The sequence below is a fragment of the Cheilinus undulatus genome, linkage group 17 (genome assembly GCF_018320785.1).
Source record: "Cheilinus undulatus linkage group 17, ASM1832078v1, whole genome shotgun sequence".
Lineage (NCBI taxonomy): Eukaryota > Metazoa > Chordata > Actinopteri > Labriformes > Labridae > Cheilinus > Cheilinus undulatus.
This window is the reverse complement of record NC_054881.1, coordinates 380541-388088: the sequence shown is the minus strand read 5'-3', so window position 1 is coordinate 388088 and position 7548 is coordinate 380541.

Below are 7548 nucleotides of genomic sequence, written 5' to 3'. Positions count from 1 at the left end.
TCACTGCTCGTGACGTAAGGACGTCGTGCGTGAGGACGTAAAGTCTCCAATTGAGTTTAATCCAATGAATAAATTACTAAAATAAAACATAGAAATAACAGTAACAACTAAACACAAAAAGGACTAAAACTAATCTAACTACTGACTAAACTATACTAACAACAATAACTAGGTACAATCCTGAAAAACTAAAAGAACCTATCTAACTACAGTAATAACTGACCTATAATAACTAATAATTGTAATGAACCCATAAAAATGATGTAATAACTAATATTACTTTATAACTAGCCTAAAATAACACTGATTTCAATGGACCTGTAATAACTGGTGATTTTGGTTCAGTTTATGAACTTTTACATCGCATACAGGATATTAACAATTGGATGGTAAACAATTTCCTTAAACTTAACCCAGATAAAACTGAAATACTTACTGTCGGCCCCAAAAAACAAAGAACACAACTTCAATTGCATCTAGATTCAATATCCATGAACTACAGTGAGCACGTCAGAAATCTAGGCATCATTCTGGACTCAGATCTCAACTTTAAAAACCACATATCCAGTATCACCAAAGCATCATTCTATCATTTAAAAAACATATCCAACATCAGATCATTCATCACCCAAAATGATGCAGAAAAATGAATCCATGCATTTGTCTCCAGCAGGTTAGATGATTGTAATGCATTATATGCCGGACTTCCATAATAATCACTTAGTAAACTACAGTTAATTCAGAACGCAGCAGCCAGAGTCCGAACACGCACCAGGAAACATGATCATATCACTCCAGTCCTCAGAACACTCCATCGGCTCCCCGTACAATCCAGAATCATTTTTAAAATCCTACTAGTCCATAAAGCTCTCCATGGTTCAGCCCCTGAATACATTTCTGACCTGCTCACAGTCTATAACCCAACCCGACCCCTCAGGTCCTCAGGTGAAGGTCTCTTAGCAAGACCTAAGATCAGAACGAAGGCTGCTGAGGGGGCCTTCAGCTACTGTGGTCCGTCTCTTTGGAACAACCTCCCTGCAGACCTGAGGTCTGTCCCAACTATATCCTTATTCAGAAGTAAACTTAAAACACATCTATTCTCAAAAGTACATGAATAATTTCTGTGTTTAAGTAATCCATGTGTGGCCACATGCCCACTTTTGTCTCCCAATGTTTATTTATGTCATTCTCAAACATGATTATTCTAAAGCCTTCTCAAAGCGTTTTTATGATTGTGAAATAGCTGTTGATGTTTTGAAACCCTTCTTGTAAAGCACATTGACCTTTCCTGAAATGAAATGTGCTATATGAATAAAGTTGATTGATTGAATGAACTACATACAGTTGAAACCAGAAGTTTACATACACTATATAAAAAGGCACATAAACTTTTTTTTCTCACCGTCTAACATTAAATCAGATTAAACTTTTCCTGTTTTTGGTCAGTTAGGATTACCAAAATTATTTCTATTTGCTAATTGCCAGAATAATGAGAAAATGATTTTTTTAGACCATTTTTATGACTTTCTTCAAAGTCAGAAGTTTACATACACTAAGATTACTATGCCTTTAAACAATCTGGGAAAGCCCAGATGATGATGTCATGTCTTTGGAAGCCTCTGATAGGTTTATTGACAACATTTGAGTTAATTAGAGGCACACCTGTGGATGTATTTTAAGGCACACCTGAAACACACTGCTTCTTTGTGTAACATCATGGGAAAATCAAAACAAATCAGCCAAGATATCAGGAAGAGAATTGTGGACTTGCACAAGTCTGGTTCATCCTTGGGTGCAATTTCCAGATGCCTGAAGGTGCCACGTTCATCTGTTCAAACAATTATACCCAAGTATAAACACCATGGGAATGTCCAGCCATCATACCGCTCAGGAAGGAGACGGGTTCTGTGTCCCAGAGATGAACGTGCTTTGGTCCCAAAAGTGCATCTCAACCCAAGAACAAAAGCTAAAGACCTTGTGAAGATGCTGGCTGAAGCTGGTAAGAGTGTGTCATTATCAACAGTCAAACGAGTCCTGTACCCACATGGGCTGAAAGGCCACTCTCCCAGGAAGAAGCCATTACTCCAAAAGAAACATAAAAAAGCCAGATTACAGTTTGCAAATGCACACAGGGACAAAGACCTTCATTTTTGGAGACATGTTCTGTGGTCTGACAAAACTAAAATTGAACTTTTTGGCCATAATGACCATCGTTACATTTGGAGAAAAAAGGGGGAAGCTTGCAAGCCTGAGAACACCATCCCAACTGTGAAACATGGGGGTGGCAGCATCATGTTGTGGGGTTGTTTTGCTGCAGGAGGGACTGGTGCACTTCACAAAATAGATGGCATCATGAGGAAAGAACATTATGTGGAAATACTGAAGCAACATCTCAAGACATCAGCCAGGAAGTTAAAGCTTGGGTGCAAATGGGTTTTCCAAATGGACAATGACCCTAAGCATACTGCCAAACTGGTTACAAAGTGGCTTAAGGATAACAAAGTCAGTGTTTTGGAGTGGCCATCACAAAGCCCTGATCTCAATCCCACTGAAAATTTATGGGCAGAGCTGAAAAGGCATGTGTGAGCAAGGCGGCCTACAAACTTGGCTCAGTTACACCAGTTCTGCCAGGAGGAATGGGACAAAATTCCTGCAAACTATTGTGAGAAGCTTGTGGAAGCATATCCAAAATGTTTGACCCAAGTCATACAGTTTAAAGGCAACGCTACCAAATACTAATGAAATGTATGTAAACTTCTAACTCTCAAGAAAATAATAAAAAAATGCCTAAAAAATGATCTCTCTCATTATTCTGGCATTTAGCGAATAGAAATAATTTTGGTAATCCTAACTGACCAAAAACAGGAAAAGTTTAATCTGATTTAATGTTAGACGGTGAGAAAAAAAAGTTTATGTACCTTTTTATATAGTGTATGTAAACTTCTGGTTTCAGCTGTATGTGCTCTATAATTATAACTACTACAACTATGATAACTATTACCCATCAGTCCCGTGAGTGAGTGGCATCCAGCCAATGTTTCCCTCTTTGTGATCAACAACATGATGACAGGATGATCAACAACATGATGACAGGATGATCAATAGTATGATGGTAATGATCAATAACACGATGACAGGATGATCAATAACATGATGATAGATGATCAATAACACGATGACAGGATGATCAATAGTATGATGGTAGATGATCAATAACACGATGACAGGATGATCAATAGTATGATGGTAGATGATCAATAACACGATGACAGGATGATCAATAAAAAACAAGGTTCCAGTGAAGAGAAACAAACTTTATTTGTTCCAAAAATAGAAACTTTATCAGCAGAAATATAAATATTACACTTATTGAACCCCAAATACTAAAACACCTGAACTCCTACTGGAGCACTACCACAGTCCTGGTCCTGGACTACAGCTGGTCTAGATCCTGTACTCACACAGTTCTGGACCCTGCACTACAGCTTGTCTAGATCCTGCACTCACACAGTTCTGGATCCTGCACTCACACAGTTCTGGACCCTGCACTACAGCTGGTCTAGATCCTGTACTCACACAGTTCTGGACCCTGCACTACAGCTTGTCTAGATCCTGCACTCACACAGTTCTGGATCCTCCACTACAGCTGGTCTAGATCTTGTACTCACACAGTTTCAGCGATACTAGATCCTGTAAAACAGGGGTTCTAGATCCTGTACTCAAACAGTTGTAGATCCTGTTCTACAGTGATTCTATCTAAACTACATCTGTTCTAGATTCTGTACTACAGCTGTTATAGATCATGTACTATTAATCTCAGTAAGGTGAAATGTACTATGTGAGTACTACCACAGTACTGTATGAGTACTACAATGGTACTGTATGAGTACTACCACAGTACTGTATGAGTACTACAATGGTACTGTATGAGTACTACCACAGTACTGTATGAGTACTACCACGGTACTGTATGAGTACTACCACAGTACTGTATGAGTACTACCACGGTACTGTATGAGTACTACCACAGTACTGTATGAGTACTACAATGGTACTGTATGAGTACTACCACAGTACTGTATGAGTACTACAATGGTACTGTATGAGTACTACCACAGTACTGTATGAGTACTACAATGGTACTGTATGAGTACTACCACAGTACTGTATGAGTACTACCACAGTACTGTATGAGTACTACCACAGTACTGTATGAGTACTACAATGGTACTGTATGAGTACTACCACAGTACTGTATGAGTACTACAATGGTACTGTATGAGTACTACCACAGTACTGTGTGAGTACTACCACGGTACTGTGTGAGTACTACCATGGTACTGTGTGGGTACTACCACAGTACTGTATGAGTACAACCACAGTACTGTATGAGTACTACCACAGTACTGTATGAGTACTACCACGGTACTGTATGAGTACTACCACAGTACTGTATGAGTACTACAATGGTACTGTATGAGTACTACCACAGTACTGTATGAGTACTACAATGGTACTGTATGAGTACTACCACAGTACTGTATGAGTACTACAATGGTACTGTATGAGTACTACCACAGTACTGTATGAGTACTACCACGGTACTGTATGAGTACTACCACAGTACTGTATGAGTACTACAATGGTACTGTATGAGTACTACCACAGTACTGTATGAGTACTACAATGGTACTGTATGAGTACTACCACAGTACTGTATGAGTACTACAATGGTACTGTATGAGTACTACCACAGTACTGTATGAGTACTACCACAGTACTGTATGAGTACTACCACAGTACTGTATGAGTACTACAATGGTACTGTATGAGTACTACCACAGTACTGTATGAGTACTACAATGGTACTGTATGAGTACTACCACAGTACTGTGTGAGTACTACCACGGTACTGTGTGAGTACTACCATGGTACTGTGTGGGTACTACCACAGTACTGTATGAGTACAACCACAGTACTGTATGAGTACTACCACAGTACTGTATGAGTACTACCACGGTACTGTATGAGTACTACCACAGTACTGTATGAGTACTACAATGGTACTGTATGAGTACTCACCACCGTACTGTATGAGTACTACAATGGTACTGTATGAGTACTACCACAGTACTGTATGAGTACTACAATGGTACTGTATGAGTACTACCACAGTACTGTATGAGTACTACCACGGTACTGTATGAGTACTACCACAGTACTGTATGAGTACTACAATGGTACTGTATGAGTACTACCACAGTACTGTATGAGTACTACAATGGTACTGTATGAGTACTACCACAGTACTGTATGAGTACTACAATGGTACTGTATGAGTACTACCACAGTACTGTATGAGTACTACCACAGTACTGTATGAGTACTACCACAGTACTGTATGAGTACTACAATGGTACTGTATGAGTACTACCACAGTACTGTATGAGTACTACAATGGTACTGTATGAGTACTACCACAGTACTGTGTGAGTACTACCACGGTACTGTGTGAGTACTACCATGGTACTGTGTGGGTACTACCACAGTACTGTATGAGTACAACCACAGTACTGTATGAGTACTACCACAGTACTGTGTGAGTACTACCACGGAACTGCGTGAGTACTACCACAGTACTGTATGAGTACTACCACAGTACTGTGTGAGTACTACCACAGTACTGTATGAGTACTACCACAGTACTGTATGAGTATTACCACAGTACTGTGTGAGTACTACCACAGTACTGTGTGGGTACTACCACAGTACTGTATGAGTATTACCACAGTACTGTGTGAGTGCTACCACAGTACTGTGTGGGTACTACCACAGTACTGTATGAGTACTACCACAGTACTGTGTGAGTACTACCACAGTAATGTATGAGTACTACCACAGTAATGTATGAGTACTACCATAGTACTGTGTGAGTACTACCACAGTACTGTGTGAGTACTACCACGGAACTATGAGAGTACTACCACAGTAATGTATGAGTACTACCATAGTACTGTGTGAGTAATACCACAGTACTATGTGAGTACTACAATGGTACTGTATGAGTACTACCACAGTACTGTATGAGTACTACCATGGTACTGCGTGAGTACTACCATGGAACTATGTGTGTACCACCACGGTACTGTATGAGTACTACCACGGTACTGTGTGAGTACTACCACAGAACTATGTGAGTACTACTACGGTGGTGTGTGAGTACTACCACATTGCTGTATGAGTACTACCACAGTACTGTATGAGTGCTACCACAGTACTGTGTGAGTACTACCACGGTACTGTATGAGTACTACCACATTGCTGTATGAGTACTACCACAGTACTGTATGAGTACTACCACAGTACTGTGTGAGTACTACCACGGTACTGTATGAGTACTATCATGGTACTGTATAAGTACAACCATGGTACTGTGTGAGTACTACCACAGTACTGTGTGAGTACTACCACGGTACTGTGTGAGTACTACCACGGTACTGTATGAGTACTACCACAGTACTGTATGAGTACTACCACAGTACTGTATGAGTACTACCACAGTACTGTGTGAGTACTACAATGGAACTGTATGAGTACTACCACAGTACTGTGTGAGTACTACCACGGAACTATGTGAGTAATACCACAGTACTGTACGAGTACTACCACAGTACTATGTGAGTACTACCACGGTACTGTGTGAGTACTACCACGGTACTGTGTGAGTATTACTATGGTACTGTATGAGTACTACCACAGTACTGTGTGAGTACTACAATGGAACTGTATGAGTACTACCACAGTACTGTGTGAGTACTACCATGGTACTGTATGAGTACTACCATGGTGCTTTATAAGTTTTACCAGTACTATGTGAATACTATCACGGTACTGTATGAGTACTGGGTGAGTACTACCATGGTACTGTTTGAATACTACCACAGTACTGTGTGAGTACAACCATGGTACTGTGTGTGTACTACCATGTCACTGTATGAGTACTACTATGGTACTGTATGAGTACTACTACAGTACTGTATGAGTACTACCATGGTACTGTATGAGTACTACCATGGTGCTGTATAAGTTCTACCCAGTATTATGTGAATACTATCACGGTACTGTATGAGAACTGTGTGAGTACTACTATGGTACTGTTTGAATACTACTATGGTACTGTATGAGTACTACTATGGTACTGTATGAGTTCTACCACAGTACTGTGTGAGTACTACCATGGTACTGAGTACTACCACGGTACTGTATGAGAACTGTGTGAGTATTACCATGGTACTGTGTAAGTACTGGCATAGAACTGTGTTAGTACTACCAATGTACTGTTTGAGTACTACCATTGAAATGTATGATAACTACCATAGAACTGTGTGAGTACAACCATGGTACTGTTTGAGTACTACCATGGTACTGTTTGAGTACTATTATGGTACTGTGTGAGTACTACCATGGTACTGTTTGAGTACTATTATGGTACTGTATGATAACTACCATAGAACTGTGTGAGTACTACCATGGTACTGTTTGAGTACT